At 50.7% G+C, this 16,536-nt stretch overlaps 1 long non-coding RNA gene across 10 annotated transcripts in view; it reads right to left on the reverse strand.

Moving 5' to 3' along the window:
• The window catches only part of LOC307176410, a 397,378-nt gene that overhangs the window by 187,772 nt on the left and 193,070 nt on the right, over positions 1–16,536 (reverse strand). For all 10 annotated transcript variants that reach the window (XR_013824735.1, XR_013824736.1, XR_013824737.1 and 7 more), the window contains exon 4: positions 4,932–5,078. This is a non-coding gene — a long non-coding RNA (uncharacterized lncRNA). The remainder of the gene's footprint in view (positions 1–4,931; positions 5,079–16,536) is intronic.

Genomic DNA, 16,536 nt, shown 5'->3' on the forward strand with positions numbered 1-16,536 from the left:
AGCCCTGTCGGTGGCCAGAGCCCATGGACCCCATAGCCATCCAAAGAGGAAGAAACGTCGAGAACAAAGCATGAAAGTCAAAGAAAGACGGCGGCGGGTTCAAAAGACAAGGAGGCGACCTGCTTACCAGGACCAGTGTCCCACCCAAAGGTGACCAGGATAAAATCACAGAGAGGGGTGAAGGTGAGGAGGACCTCAAAGGCCACGCTAAGAGGTTAGACTATTTTCGCGTGGAGAGGGGCATGGTCAGAGCTGTGCTTTCAGAATTTGTATTTGGCCATAGGGAGGAGGAGAGGTGAGGGACAGGAAAACTCGGCATGCCCGACGCGAGGCCCGGCACGGGAGAGGCAGGGCAAGAGAGGGAGGAAAACAGGAAGTGAGGCCAACTGGAAGGAAGCAGGAGCAGGGCCTCTGGCTGGAAGGGGTCCAGGGAGAGAGGGAGAAACCACTTCCCCTCTCCTTTCTGATGAGGGCAAGATTATTACTTGAGAGCAGCGCAGGACTTCCGAAAACACAGGACGAGAAGAGCCCTGAGCATGTGTCCCCCACAGAGGTCGCGGTACGCAAATCATGTGGTCACTCTGACCACCTCCGTCTACACTGGAGCTTCATCCACACTGAGCTCTGGCCTCAGACCCTGGGGGACCCAGCAGTGCCCCTTCCTCTGGCATCTCAGGGCCAAAGACAGGCACAGAGATCAATGGAACCCAAAGGCAAGTGGTGAGAGACGGAAAGAAAACTGGATGAAGAAACCAAGGTGCAGAGAGGTAGACAACTTGCCTGATGTACAGCGAGTGCGTCCCAGAATCAGGATTCTAACGCAGGCTCCTCTGTGTAGACCTTGCCTGTACCACTCAGGGTCCCAGCAGGGAGGAAGCAGAGGAGTAAGCGCCCTGACCTCACTCCCTTCCTGCCTTCCCACTTGCCAGTGCCTCCCGAACAGAAGCCCGAGGGCAGCAGAGCCCCGTGTGGTACCCATCCTGCTGCATCCACACAGGTCGGTCTCCTGACGGGGACGTGGAGGTCACCCAGCACCTCGTCACTCCCACAGCCAAGTCTCTGGTAGGTACCTGGGCCTCAGCTGCCTCCACCCTGCAATCCACAGGGCCGGTGAACGGCCTGGACCCAGCAGCAGGAGGCCGCCTGCCTCTCTGTACAAGGGCAAGACGCCTCACATGCCTCCACCCCAAGCTGGTCCAGCAGCATCAAGCTCTCTCCTTCCTTCCTCATTCACACTCCCGGGCCCTGCCCTGTTTCTATCATATGCAAAAATCTCAAAATAGCCTACATCCGTTAAGGCAGGCCATTGGGAGTGGCTGTCTTGAGAGAAGAGGGCCAGCTGATGCCACTGCAGCCCAAGCCGCCCACTCTGGGCCCCGGCCTGCCCCTCTTACCCTCCCTGCCAGCCGTGCACATGAAGGCCTGGCTGCCGGTAAAAAGAAAGGGCTCCTATCTCTGATTCCACAGGGCCTCTGATAAGAAATGTCATCCCTTGCTGTGTAATATTACCTGGCCGGATAAGAATCTCTATCATGCTCAAACATAGGCTGGCTACAGAACACAGAGCCCGGCGGCGCAGGATAATTTATTTGCTTAAGCTGAAAGCCCTGGGAGGCTGAGAGAAGTGCACTGAATAAAAGAGGAAGCCAAATTATAACCTATCTGACTTGGAGTTAGGATTGTTGCCCAGGGAAGGATGCAGCACCTGAGGACAATAGCGGGCCTGCCTCACTTTCCTCCCGACCCGATAAGCATTTTCACCTTCCTCTTTCCTCAAAGGGCACTTTCACCTATGTGATCGCATTTAATCCTCATGACAACCTCAAGAGAAGCATTCTTAGCCTCCTTTTACAGATCAGGAAATTGAGATTCAGCAAGGTTAAGTAACGTGGCCAAGGTCACATGGGCAGCCACACCGGCGCGTGGAATCAAACCCATCGGGTCTGACTCACCAGCCTGCTGTCAGATCAGGAGTCCGCTCCCAGCTGCTGGGTCGCTTGGCTCATACAATAAAATTAATCAGTTAAGTCAGATCGGCCTGACGGACAGCGTCAGCTACATGTTATCATCTCGAAGGTCCGTTTCAAGCCTCTCCCCTCAACCCCTCGAGTCTTTGTAATCTGGGGAATAATGAAGCCTGGCAGAGCATAGAGACTCAAGCGGCGGGGGTGGGTAGGCCAGGGACGGTACCCAGGAGAGGAGAAGGGACACCCGGGGCTTCCACTCCAGCCCATGTGTTTGAGGGGCAGGAGGCAGAAGGACACTGTGGGAAGGAAACTCCCCCGTCCGTTCATCATTCATGCGTTCACAGATACTAATGGGAAGGCTGTGGTGTGCCTGGATCTGGGCTTGGCCCAGGTGATAATATCCTTGCACATGGACAGATCCTGCCCTCCTGGAGGGGTCTGTCTTCTGGGACTTACAGATCAACAGAGGCAGGAACCACAGACTGTCTTAAGTGTGGACATACAGGCAGCTGATTTGGGAGTGGTGGGTGTGCATCAGTGGAGCCGTTGTGTCAGCACACTTTACACGCTGTGATATGCCCTCCTTCTTTTCATTTTTTAAAATCAACATCGTTAAGGACGACAGTGGTGAATAGAACTTCAAGAGTGTTCCGCATCACTTCGTAAAGCCACCCATTCTTTTTAACAGCTGTGGAGTACTCCATTTTATGAAGGCATTATGATTTAATCAACCGATCCCCAACTGAGGAGCATGTAAATTGTATCTCTCTGGGGGAGACGAATAGATGAAGCAGAGAGGACTATTAGGGCAGGGAAACGATGCCATACGATACTACCATGGTGGATACATGTCATTATACAGTTGTCATAGAATGTTCAACACCGAGAGTGAATCCTAATACAAACTATGGGCTTCGGGTGATAACGATGTGTTGGAGAACGTAGATTTGTCAGTTGTAACGAATATACCATTCTGGCACAGGAGGGAGACTACACCATTCTTGCTAGTGAGGGAGGCTGCATGTGGGGACAGAGCATATATGGGAACTCTCTATACTTTCCACTCAATTTTTCTGTGAACCTAATAATAATAAAATCAATTGATCAGGCAAATGTGCATTTAGCTCAAAAATCTAAATTCCATTCTGTGTTCTTTTTTTTAATTTTTTTCTATTTCTTTCTTTATTTTCTTTATTTTTGGCTGCGTTGGGTCTTCGTTGCTGCATGCAGGCTTTCTCTAGCTGTGGTGAGCGGGGGCTGCTCTTCATTGTGGTGCACGGGCTCATCGTGGTGGCTTCTCTTGTTGCAGAGCACAGGCTCTAGGTGCACGGGCTTCAGTAGTTGTGGCTTGCGGGCTCTGAAGCGCAGGCTCAGTAGTTGTGGCGCACTGGCTTAGTTGCTCTGCGGCATGTCGGATCTTCCTGGACCGGGTCACAAACCCATGTCCCCTGCACTGGCAGGCAGATTCTTAACCACTGCGCCACCAGGGAAGCCCTCTGTTTTCTATTGACTATTTTTCTCCCTAAGTTTGGGTCAAATTCTTCTGTTTCTTTACATATCCAGTAATCCAATTAAAAACTAGGCACTGAAGATAGGGATAGGGGATTAAGAGGTACAAACTGCTACATATAAAATAAATAGTCTACAAGCCTATATCGTACCGCACAGGGAATAGAGCCAATATTTTATAACAACTATGAATGGAGTCTAATCCGTAAAAATTTTGAAGCGCTATGTTGTCATCCCAAAACTAACACAATATTGTAAATCAGGGGTCCCCAACCCCCGGGCCACAGACCACTGCTGGTCCGTGGCCTGTTAGGAGCCAGGCCACACAGCAGGAGGTGAGCGGCGGGAGAGCGAGCGAAGCTTCATCTGTATTTACAGCCGCTCCCCATCACTCACGTTACTGCCTGAGCTCTGCTTCCTGTCAGATCAGTGGTGGAATTAGATTTTACTGTGTACAGCGCACGTGAGGGATCTAGGTGGCGCCCTCCTTGTGAGAATCTAATGCCCGATGATCTGAGGTGGAGCTGAGGCTGTGATGCTGGCGCTGGGGAGTGGCTGCAAATAGATTATCATTAGCAGAGAGGTCTGACTGCACAGAGACCATAATAAATCAATTGCTTGCCGACGCATATCAAAACCCTATCAGTGAGTGACAATTAAGCTGTATCTTACAGACTAGACTGGACATAAGCAACACACGTCAGGCGTCACTGTCTCCCATCACCCCCAAATGGGACCATCGAGTTGCAGGAAAACAAGCTCAGGACTCCCACTGATTCTGCATTATGGTGAGCTGCATAATTATTTCATTATATGTTACAACGTAATAATAATAGAAATAAAGCGCACAATAAATGTAATGTGCTTGAATCATCCTGAAACCGTCCCCCACCCCGTTCCGTGGAAAAATTGTCTTCCACGAAACCAGTCCCTGGTGCCAAAAAGTCTGGGGACTGCTGCTGTAAATCAAATATACCTCAGTTTAAATAAAAAAATAAAATAAAAATTAGGCATCGTACGTCGATAAGTAAATAGAGAAATAAGTAAATAAAAACTGTCTCACTGTTTGCTATTTCAAACAATGTTGAGATGAAGATCCTATTCACATCATCTGCAACTAGGCATGTATTTCTGCAGAATAAACTCTAAGAGTTCACCCAGCAACTTTAAGCTCGACTTCTCCTGCCCCCTTCACTGTAGCCGTGGCGAAGTCTCACACTGGGTCTTGACAGCTAGGGGCTCCCCGTGTGCCCGCCCTCTTCAGAGCCTGGGAGGGCTGTCCTAAAGCACCTTCCTCCTCCTCGCTGAGCATCTGCTGCCGTTCCCACAACAGCACATGAGCAAACAAACAAACGTCACTCGGGCCGCTGAGACACCACTCCTCTTGCTTCTGCCTTGTCTGGTGCGTGGTGGTTGAGTTCAGGAATCGAGCTGGACACTAAACAAGACACCTACCTCTCTTCACCCAGGCTGCTCCCAGAACTGGCTGGCTTTCTTCTTTTTCTTCTGGGCCCTGAGATGTTCAAGAGTGCAGAGAGCCCACGGCTGGAGAGAAGCAAATCTCCACAGGAGCTCGGAACTCCTCTGAAACCTCAGCCCGGCCTGGGAAAACACAGTAAATAATGTCAATTATGCAATGTGGAGCTCGAGGCACCCTGAAGAAAAGAATTCATTACAGAAAGAAAAATCCTCTGATATTCAGAAGATAAAAAGAATATGTCTTCGTGGCTGAACTAAAGTGGAACCTAAGGTAAAGGACGTCATCCTACACGTGGGAGGCTGGCCATCCACTGGTAGATGCCGAGTGAGGAGAGCAACCATGGGTGAGACAGAGTCCCACTCCTCCAGGAACTCGTGATCCACAGAGGAAGGCATCACTGACTCTTCCTTCGTAGATGAGAGAAGAGGATATTTGAGCTAGGTATTGAAGAGCAGAAGTGCACCAGGCAGAGAGAGGTGAGGAGCTTTTCAAACAGTGTTAACAGCATGTGTGACATGGAGTGTGAAAGAACGGTCTGCCAGGGGTCAGACTGTAAGGGGAATCCCTCACAGGCCGTGCTAAGGGTTTGCCCTTCCCCCACATATGCGATGGGGACTCCTAGAGGCTCTTGAGCAGCAGGGTGACAGATGAGATCGAGGCCTCAGCATCACCGTGAAGGATCAGCTGGGGAGAGCAGATTCTCAGCCGAGTGCGAACCAGTTCATCACAGAGCAGAGCAACAGACACAGTGATTAAAACAGCGGCCTCTGGAGGCAGCTCTCTGTCTTCAAATCCCAGCTCTGCCCCTACCAGCTTGAGCAAGACTTCTCATCTGTGAAATGGGGATGACATCAGCAGAGGTCTCTTTGTGCTAGAACAGGGCCCAGTACACAATAGGGACACAAGACATGACATCTTTGGGACTTCTCCATGCCCCTATTCCCCTAGCGTCCTCATTCAGCACTGCCAGTTCTTTTGAAACGCAAGAGGCCATGAATCGGAGCAAAGGCGGGCAAGGTTTGATTTCGGAGGGCTGGACCTCGGTCTGAAATAGAGTCTGGGAACTGCTAGAACTGTCAGCTTTCCCAACAGCCCTGTAACAGGGATGATCTGAGATCGTGGTTCTTGAAGCTGCTTCACCGGAGAATCCCGGGGGGAGATGTTATAACCCCAATGCCTGGGCTCCACTCCTGACTGACTAAGTCAGAATCTTTGGGGGTTGGGTCCTGGCAGCAAGATATTTAAATTCCTCAGATGATTCCAACGGGAAACCACGTTTGAGAACAACTGATCCATGAGTCAAACTGAGCAGGAAAGGGAACGCTGGCAGAAGGAAAAGTGCTTCCACCCCAAGCTGTGTCACAGCTACTCGGCCCTCCAGGCTCCTGTTTCCTCCCTGGCTGGGTGGGTGTGACGACGCCTGGACCCTGAACACCCCACAGGGCGGTGGGAGGCCACCCTGAGCTAACAGATTGAGAGTGCCCACGTCACTGACGTTGTGACACACCCCTCAGAGCTCTTCCGGCAACAGAGAAGGGCCCCGCACACCAGTGATGCAACCAGGAAGGGAACTAGTGGCAGAAGCACCGGTTAGGTGTGGAGAGCTAGTAGTGGCCCTAGGTCCTCTCACTAACCAGCTGTGTTACTAGCAGTCCCACCTTTCTGAGCCTCAGTTTCTTCAGCGGTTGACTAGGGATGAGTCCTGACTTACCAATCAGACAAAGGGAGAGTGGGGTGCAAGGCAGGAGGACGTAGGTTGAGCTCTGAAGGGTCAGGCTCATGCAGAGCATTTTTTTTTTTTTTTTTTTTTGCGGTACGCGGGCCTCTCACTGCTGCGGCCTCTCCCGCTGCGGAGCACAGGCTCCGGACGCGCAGGCTCAGCGGCCATGGCCCACGGGCCCAGCCGCTCCGCGGCATGTGGGATCTTCCCGGACCGGGGCACGAACCCGCGTCCCCCGCATCGGCAGGCGGACTCTCAACCACTGCGCCACCAGGGAAGCCCCATGCAGAGCGTTTTGATTTAGCGTTTTCTAGGTCTTCCCTGGAATGCGAAACATTCTGGAGAGAGGAAATGCCCCCTTCGACAACTGTTGTGACTGAAGGGAGTCGGGGAGACGAGGGGCCGTGGAAGCTTCCTTCGGGGCAGGCTAGCGGGGAGCCCGCCAGCGTCCAAGTAGGGGTGGGTGATAGGGCAGCAGGGCAGGGTGGGGCCGAGGGCTGCCCTGGCCGAGACATTCAGATAGGAAGTGCTATCTGGGAACAATGGAACTACTGTACCGTTGTCCCAGCCTGGATCTGACAAGAGGGGATAAGACTCCAGGAAATACATCCCCCAACAGCTGGCCAGCGTGGTCCCGACAAACCATGGGCCCCTTTATTTGTTCATTCGTTCACTCGTTCGTGTGCCCTGCACTAGTGCACATCAACCACGTACCAAGAATTGTGTTAGAAGGCGGGGATGCCGCGACGAATGAGGCTCGGCCTGCACCCTTAAGAGGGACAAAGATAAACAGGGCAAAGAAAGAAGGAACACTTAAGTATAACACCATGTGCTAAAGCACAACAACGATAATAATAAGAGCCACAGCTTAGTGACGGCCAACCAGCACCAGGGTCCAAGCATCCCGGCATTTTCTATTCACTATCTCAGATCCTCAGTGTTTTTTCCAAGTAAGAGTTCTTGTTCCATTTTACAAGTATGGAAACTGAGGCTCAGAGAGGCTGATTACTCGACACAGGTCACACAGCAACTTCAGAGGCTGGGCTCGTATCTGAATTCAGGGCAGTGTTCCTTCAGCGCCTGGGCTCTTTCCCCATAGCTGCTGTAATCCAAAGAATCACAAGATTACAAGACAAAGTATCCTCCCCCATGTACCTCTTACACGCACCGTCCCCTCGTCTGGAGAAAACAGTTTAAAAACCATAACAAGCAAACAAGGAAAAAAAATGAGGCATGGCACCCAGCCTGGAGTTATTGCTCAATACATGCTGACAGACAGAGAAAGACAAATATCATATGATATCATTTAAATGCAGAGTCTAAAAAAAAAAACAACACACAAATGAACTTATTTACAAAACAGAAACAGACTTACAGAACGAACTTACGGTTACCAGAGGGGAAGGGTGAGGCGGAGGGATAGATTGGGAGTCTGGGATTGACATGTACACACTACTATATTTAAAATAGATAGCCAAAAAAAAAAAAAAAAAAAAAAGATAGCCAACAAGGACCTACTGTATAGCACAGGCCACTCTGCTCAATATTATGTAACAGCCTAAGTGGGAAAAGAATTTGAAAAAGAATAGAAACATGTATATGTATAACAATCACTTTGCTGTACACCTGAAACTAATACCACACTGTTAATCAACTATACTCCAATATAAAATGAAAAGCTAAGAAAAAAAATAAACATGTCCAATAGTTCAAGGATGCTTAAAAAAAAATACATGCTGCCAAATCAGAATCCAACTATAAGAGCATCTGAGCAGGGGGGCAGGGGTGTGAGGTATTTGGGATCCAGCAGGCCTGGGTTTGAAGCCCGGCTTCAGTATTTACACCTCCCTGAACCTCAGTTTACTCATCTTAAAGATGGGAGCAATAAAACCTTCCAAAGGACAACTGGGACGAGGTCCAGAAAATGGAGACAATTTCCTGCCCTTTAAGATCCCTGCAAGCCCCGCCTCAGCCTTGGGTGAAAGAAAAAAGCAAGTGAAAGGACAACCAGGAGAGACACTGGCATGTTTTGGAAGCTCCCACCAACTCTGGAAACACCGGGAACTCGACATCTTCCACAGAGTGCCGTTCCCCTCCCTTGGACTGGGCAGCCCTCCGGGAAAGGGCACGAACTCACTTTAATTCTGGCGCCACACCTGCCCACCGGCCTGGATGCCACCTAATCTTCTCAAGACTGTGCCCACTGATGCCTGAGTACTGCTCAGAAAGCTGGGGTACAGCCAGACGGGGGCGTCCCGGGGCAGGGGACAGCTGCTGCGGGAATGATGACCCCTATTACCTTTAGTTAACATTTACTAAATCCTTACTGTGTGTCAGGCACTACACTTAGTTTTTCTGTTTTTTGTTTTACCGGCAGGGAGGCATTCATGGTTTAAATTAGAATTTAAACCTTTAGATGTAAATGATTCCAGACTCTTCAGCTGCTGGTAGCTGGGTGATCTTGAGTAGGTCGCTTTACCTCCCTGTGCCTGAGTCTGGGCCTGGAGGTCAACTCTAAAATAGAGACTCATCTGTTCCACCCATATTTAGTAGGCACCTACCCACGTTCCAGGGACTAAAGCATTAAATACAAGTAACAGAGACCTCGGCATTTGCAGGGTTCGAGAGGGGGCGGGGGTGGAAGACAGTCAACAAACAGACAAATAAACAAGTAACTACATAGGGGGTCAGATGGTCATATGATACGTGTTGCAGAGACCAATAGAGGAAGAACGGGAGAGGGAGATGGGGGTGGGGGGTGAGGTGGGTACTGTTTATACAGAGGGGCCAGGACGGCCTCTCAGGTAAGGAGACATTTGAGACACGTGTGTGTGTGCATGCACGTGTGTGATGTTTACTGAGCACTTACTATATTCCAGGTAGCCATTCCAGGGTTAGGTTAGGTGTTTCACATGGATTGACTCATTGTACCCTTTCCAACATCCCTAGAAGGAAGACGGCGATACTTTCCCTACTTTACAGAGGACAAAACGGAGAAACATTATTTAAATGACTTGTTCAGGTGACCCACGTGATTAAAAGCAGAGTAGGCTGTGGGCCTCTGAACTGCACACACTCATTCTTCCATTCCTAGAAAGCCGTTTGCCAGCAAGTGATGCTCTGTGGACCGTTACTGTGATCACCATCAAGATGCCTACGAGATAAGAAGCAGAGGACGAAAGGAGAGGGAAGCACAGCTCCTGGCACAAAATACACATTTGAAACCCATTTGGAAAATAAAGGCGCGGTGACTGGAGACGCCTCGTCCTCTCTGTCTGTCTCTGAGAGACACAACACCTTCACTCCCTTTTTTATTCATCTTTACTTAATTTCCTCGAGAGAAGAAGACCTGAGGTTCTGCATCTATTTTTAGGCTGACTTCCGACCTGCAGCTTTGTGCAAGGTCCTGATGGCTTCCACACCAAAGGCAAAAGCCACCCATCAAACTCACGACAGCTCCTCTCCCTTCTCAGGGTCATCATTCCAGAGCCAACCTTGGGGGTTTTCTGCTCAAGCCACAGCCTCCAGCAATGGGGAAAAGGGGAGGACGGGCCACCGACGATGGTTCTGCAAGGTCCCAGGAAGCAGACGTGGTAACATTCCGAGCTGGACTCCTCCTTTGAAAGACTGGCATCTGCCTCGGAGATTCTCATCCTCCAAAAGGCCAGAAAGAGCTCCTTTGTAAAGACTGTTGAAGAACCTGCTTCCAGGGAGCCTCCATGATGCACTTCTTCTCTGGTTTCCCAGTGGACTGGAGCTCCCAGAGGCAAGGTCTCAGGAGTTTGCCCCGTACACCTCGCATCTGAGTGGATCCAGAGATGGACGGATGCAAGGGAAGGAGAAAAGGGAAAGGGAGGGAGGGGAGGAAGGAAGGAGGTGTGCAGTGGAGGGTGAGCAAAACAAATTCTATGGCACGACATCAGGGGAGGTAGAAAGGAAAGGGGAAACGGATGAAAGCAAAGTGTCCATTAATATGGAATAGTTGAAAAAAAACCATGGAATACTATGCGGCAGTTAAAAAAGAGTGAGGTGTGTGGACACACAGAGAAAAGCTACAAGTTACATTGCTGAGTGAAAAACGAATACACTGAAATAACTGATTCCCTCTAGACCTGGATGCCACAGAGTCCATGGAACCAGAGACAAGGCTGGTGGCTAGATCTGGGGTTAAATCCCAAGGAGATCAGCTGACCGAGTCCACTGCCTCAGCGGACATTTCCACCCACGTGGAAAGGAAGGCCACACCTCCCCTCTAGGCCTCTAGGCAACAGTGATCTCATGACCCCGTTTCTAGTCTGGCTTTGGTCCCCCGGTACCTTGAAGGCAAAACAAATCAAATGAGCAACCTTCCGCTCCTGGGCCCCAGCCCGTGAAAATCCACAAAGAACAGCGCGTTTGCACGGAGCTGCAAACTGAAAACCTACGGGCTCTTTCTGGCTACAGGCTCCACCCACAGGATGTGTAAAATATTTCTCAACTAACTGCCTACATCTAAAAATTCAGGAAATTTCATTACAAGGTCCAAAAATGTATTTGGCAACCCTGGTCCCATGCAAGACAACAGCTGGTTGAATGCTGAGGGCAGGGTGGTCCTTTATTCAAGGTATGTACGCTCCCGCTGGCTGGAGCCCCATCCCTCAGAGACGACCAAGCCCAAACTCAACCCAGATGAAGATGCCACTGCTCAGAAAGGTAAGAAAACTTGCCCAAGGTCACACAGCAAGCCAGGGGTAGGATGGGAACTAGAGCTCAGTGTTCCTTACACAAAGGTCTGTGTCCCTTCTACCTGCCAGGCTGCACTTCTTCTCATTTAGAACCAGTCACAGCCTTAGGAAGTAGATAATCCATTTGACATCTGGCTAGAACAAGGATCCCGGTGTCACCTTGAGTCCGGAGCAAAATCCAACTCAGGCAGAAGTGACACCTCAGGCGACACAGGGGCCCCAGCACACGGCACCATCATTAGCCCAGACCTGATCGTCACCATCGGGACGCCTCTTGTTCAATGTTATTCTTTGCTTCATGGTTTCCACATCCAGAGGAACAATACTTCCCTAAAAATCAATTGTCCCCAGCAACCCGTCTACACAGTTCTTGGAAAATATAGGTTAAACATTCTGCCTCATGCACAAAAAAACAAGGAACAGAGAGGGCGAGGGAAATTCATCCCCACAGTCCTGCTCTTTTCATTATTCACCCCAAAGGCTTTTTAAGTCGCCAAGTTCAAATAACCCTGTTCCTTGGGGCTGCAGAACTATTTTTACCAACAGTTGCCAGAGAGGAGGCTCCAAAGCTTTTAATAGATGGGATTACTGGGTATCAAGAGACATGAAATGGCTTCAAGAGGCTGGAGGTTAGGGGAACTGAAGATGGGTTGGGAGGAAGATGCTGGAATAATCCGTTTCTGACACAGGAGAAGGAACAGCTGATTCCATTCTGCTGTCCAGAACTGTGGAGGAGCTGAGACACAGGAATTGCGAAACATCAGTCAAATAAATAAGTGGCTCCACTGGGACCATTTCCCAACCTTCCAGAACAAATAAGGAGATAGATGGGTCTGGTTTTAAGAAGAGGCAGCATCCAGTGATGGAGGATGGCCGGCACATAGTAAGTGCTCAGGAAATGTTACATACACATACGGTTTCTGAATCTCGCCACTTGGGATGGATAGCCCGGTGGACCAATCCTCTCTATCCACATGTGCCCTCTAGGTGTTCACGCCCAGTCTCAAGGCTTAAATAACGTGACTCCCAAAGAGGTACCTAAGTACTTATCCCTTTACTCCATGTCCTAGTCTGGGCTTTCCAAAGAAACAGACAAAGAAATAATAGGGGAGAGAGAGATCATTTTAATGAATTGGCTCACACATGTGTCGTAGAGGCCGGCAAATCCAAAATCTGCAGGGTGGGCCAGCAGGACGGAGACCCGGGGAAGAAGTGATGCTGCAGCTCAAGTCTGAAGGCTGTCTGGAGGCCGAATTCCCACTTCCTTGGGGGCCTTCAGTCTTTTTTCCCTGAGGCCATCAACTGATTGGGCAAGGCCCACCCACATCATGGAAGATAATCTGCTTCCCTCAGAGTCTACTGACGTAAATGTTAATCCCATCCAAAAATGCCTTCACAGTCATATCTAAACTGGTGTTTGACAAAATGTCTGGATACCTAGCCAAGCTGACACACGAAATAAGCCTTCACACGGCAGATTCATATAGCCAGCTGCTTCCTGAATATCTCCACTTATATGTCTAACAATGCCTGACTAACACCTCAAACATCATGCTTCTACCCCTACCCACCACACCTCTCCACTGATCCCCCATAAGAATAAATGGAAACTTCAGTCTCTACTTGCTCAAGGTGAAATCTTGGGATCACCCTTTTTCGGATACCCTGTAATCCAATCCACCAGCAAATTCTACCTTTGTGATATATTTACATCTGATCACTTCTCACAATCGCCTCTGCAACCACATGGCCAGGCCACCATCATCCCTTCCCTGGATTTCTGCAGTAGCCTCTTAACTGGTCCATCTGCTTCCACCTTTGCCACTTTCAGACCATTTCCAGCACAGCAGCTAGAACGATCCAGTTAAAACACAAGTCAGATCTGCTTTGAAGGCTCCAATGGCCCCATTTCAGCAGAGGTAACAGCCAACAACCCTACCACGACCCTCTCTGAATTATTCCATCTCTGAGTCTTTCCTGCTCTTTGTGGCTGGACCACATTTCTCCCCGGGGGTGAAACGCCCACCTCTCAGTTCCCAGGTGGGGCACTTCCTGAAGCCCAGCCAGCGCCCACCGGAGCCTTATAAGCCAAGTAATGACCATGAAGACATTAGAGCATTAACCTGAGGACAATGCTGGGGGACAGGGGGAGCCGAAGGGTATTAACTGAAATAGAGGAGGGTACAGGCCGGGTTGTGCGTCTTTAAAGACTCCCTAAGGCAGCTGGTGTGGATTATTCTCTGAACTGTGTTGTAAAAGAAGAATTAGGTGGTGGCCAGGTAAGCAGTGGGAGGACGGGCGGGGGGAAGGGAGGAGAGGCGAGAACTCGTGCAGGTGCGCAGCATCTTCTAAGAGCACCTGCCCAGCGGCTGCTACCGATTCACACACCCGCAGCCAGAGGAATGAGGGAGCAAAGATAGAAAGAAGATGCGGTATTTGACTGTGGCCAGGAGGAAGAAAGCCTCCCGATGGCCCAGATGAGGGGAAAAGCATGGTGCCGAGTGGACGGCAGGGAGAGGGGACTCATTCTCCCTCCCCACCCTCCTGAGTCCCTCTCCCTTCGACAGGACCTGAGCGCCAAGGCTCGGATGCTACAAGGTCCCTTCTGTGTCCTGAGCCCTTGTCTGGAGACTCTGGGGGAGGGAGAGGGCAACTGCCATCCTTCATCCTGCAGAATGGTAAGCGGACCACCCAGGACCTGCCCAGCTACGCAGCAGGGCGTTTCGTCACCCGGGGCAGGTTCCCTCCCACTGCGGCCGAGGGAGACCAGCTCTCACCACTTCACAGAGGTGGCTCTCAGGGAGCAGGACACAGCTTGTTCCTCTCAGCAATAAAGGAGTTTGCCCCCGACGGTCGGCTAATGGGAACTGTCCATGGATACACGGAATGATCCTGAAAGGGCCTGAGCCAGGACTAAGCAGGGGCTCAGGGCTGGTGAGAGGGTGTCTTGATTACTAACAGGGTCCTGTAATTCCAGAGACCACCACCCCTGAGCCCAGGAAAGCACGTGCCGCCACCGGTAATTCTCTGATGTCTTTTTGTTTGTCATCTGCACACCCCACGTGACCGCAGGCCCTCCCGGCAACACCCTTGCGCCCAGGGAAAGGCAGGTGCGTGGAAAGCGCTGAATAAGTAAGTGCTGAACAGTAACGCTGCTCTAGGCTGCATGGGGAGAAGACGGGAAGGAGACTCCTGGAGAAACCTGGAACTCAGAGGAAACTTCTTCCGTGGACGTGGATCCAAATCCTTGATTTCAAACAGCGAGATGGAAGCTTAGGCCAGTGACTACAGCTGCGTCTCAGGATTCCTCCCTGGCTGGGAAGCGTGGGGAGAGCCGGGGTCAAGCTATTTCTCAGCTGGTTAAAATGTCTACCAGAGACTGCACATGAAGGCCCTCAAATACCAAGCTTCCTTGCTGGACACTGGGCAGAATGAGGTCAACCCAGCCTGGTGACACAGATCAGAAACGCCAACTGGCCGATATTCTTACGTAAGACAGCGGAGAAATGAACACTTAACAAAATGTGTTTAGTTGAAAAACTCCCTCGCGGGGAGGCAGAACCAATAACAGGGATGTCTGGAGTTGCAAATGTTGGGACTCGCCAGTTCAAAGAAGTGGCTCTTTTCTTTTCTTTTTTTTTCTTTTAACATCTCTATTGGAGTATAATTGCTTTACACTGTTGTGTTAGTTTCTGCTGTATAACAAAGTGAATCAGTTATACATATACATATGTCCCCATATCTCTTCCCTCTCGCGTCTCCCTCCCTCCCACCCTCCCTCTCCCACCCCTCTAGGTGGTCACAAAGCACCGAGCTGATCTCCCTGTGCTATGCGGCTGCTTCCCACTAGCTCTCTATTTTACGTTTGGTAGTGTCTATATGTCCGTGCCACTCTCTCACCTCGTCCCAGCTTCCCCTTCCCCTTCCCAGTGTCCTCAAGTCCATTCTCTACGTCTGCGTCTTCCTGTCCTGCCCCTAGGTTCTTCAGAACCATTTTTTTTATATTTTTGGATTCTATATATATGTGTTAGCGTACGGGATTTGATTTTCTCTTTCTGACTTACTCACAGAAGTGGTTTTTAAAGGAGGGTGATTTTGCTCTCCATCCTGCCGGCCCCCAGGGAACATTTGCCAATGTCTGGAGGCATCTCTGATGGTTATGACTGGGGAGGGGATGCTACTTGCCTCCAGTGAGTGGAGGCCAGGGATGCTGCTAAACATCCTATGGTGGGGAGGACCCCCCCCACCCCGCAAACAACTGAGAAGTACCCAGCGCCAATGCCAAAACAGTGCTGAGGCTGGGAAACCCTGGACGCTAAAGGCAGTCAGGGAACAGTGCACTTAATTCCAGAGTTAGCTGTAATGTCTCTCATGAACACCCAGCAGTCATCGCAATAAAAGGCGAACTCCTCTCACTACAGGTGATCTGGCCCTGCCCTCCTCCAGGAACTGATGCAGCCCCTCCCCGCTTCGCCCCGCACTCCTCCCGTCCCGGCCCTCTTGCTGCCCCTCTCCCCTGCAAGGTCTCTGCAGACGCCTTCCTGCTCAGGGGAGAAGCCTTGCCTCCTTGTCCCCAGGCGCTCAGGAGGTCCCCTCACGTGGCCATCTCTGCCGAGCCGCTGAGCCCAGGGTTCTCTTCCCCAGCACTTTACTTTCTCATCAGAAGTTGCAATTATTTGAACTGTTTATCCCCACGTTCCCGTCTCTTCACTGCACTAAAGACTTTAAGATCCCTGAGGGCAAGGGTTACAGCGGTCTTTCACACCCTTGTATTCCAGGGCTGGGCACCGCAGACACCCGAGGAGTATTTTCTGCACGTCTGAATGGAGGCACGATGGGACTGCTGTGGAGTCGAAAGGGATAGTGAATGGGAAGGGCGCTGTCCAGTCCCACGTGAAAAATAAGTCATCCAGGGGCTTCCCTGGTGGTGCAGTGGTTAAGAATCCGCCTGCCAATGCAGGGGTCACAGGTTCGATCCCTGGTCCAGGAAGATCCCACATGCCGCAGAACAAATAAGCCCATGCACCACAACTACTGAGCCTGCGCTCTACAGCCTGCGAGCCAGGACTACTTAGCCCGCGCGCCACAACTACTGAAGCCCGTGTGCCTAGAGCCCATGTTCTGCAACGAGAGAAG

This window comes from Stenella coeruleoalba (genome assembly GCF_951394435.1).
Source record: "Stenella coeruleoalba genome assembly, chromosome: 17".
Taxonomy (NCBI): domain Eukaryota; kingdom Metazoa; phylum Chordata; class Mammalia; order Artiodactyla; family Delphinidae; genus Stenella; species Stenella coeruleoalba.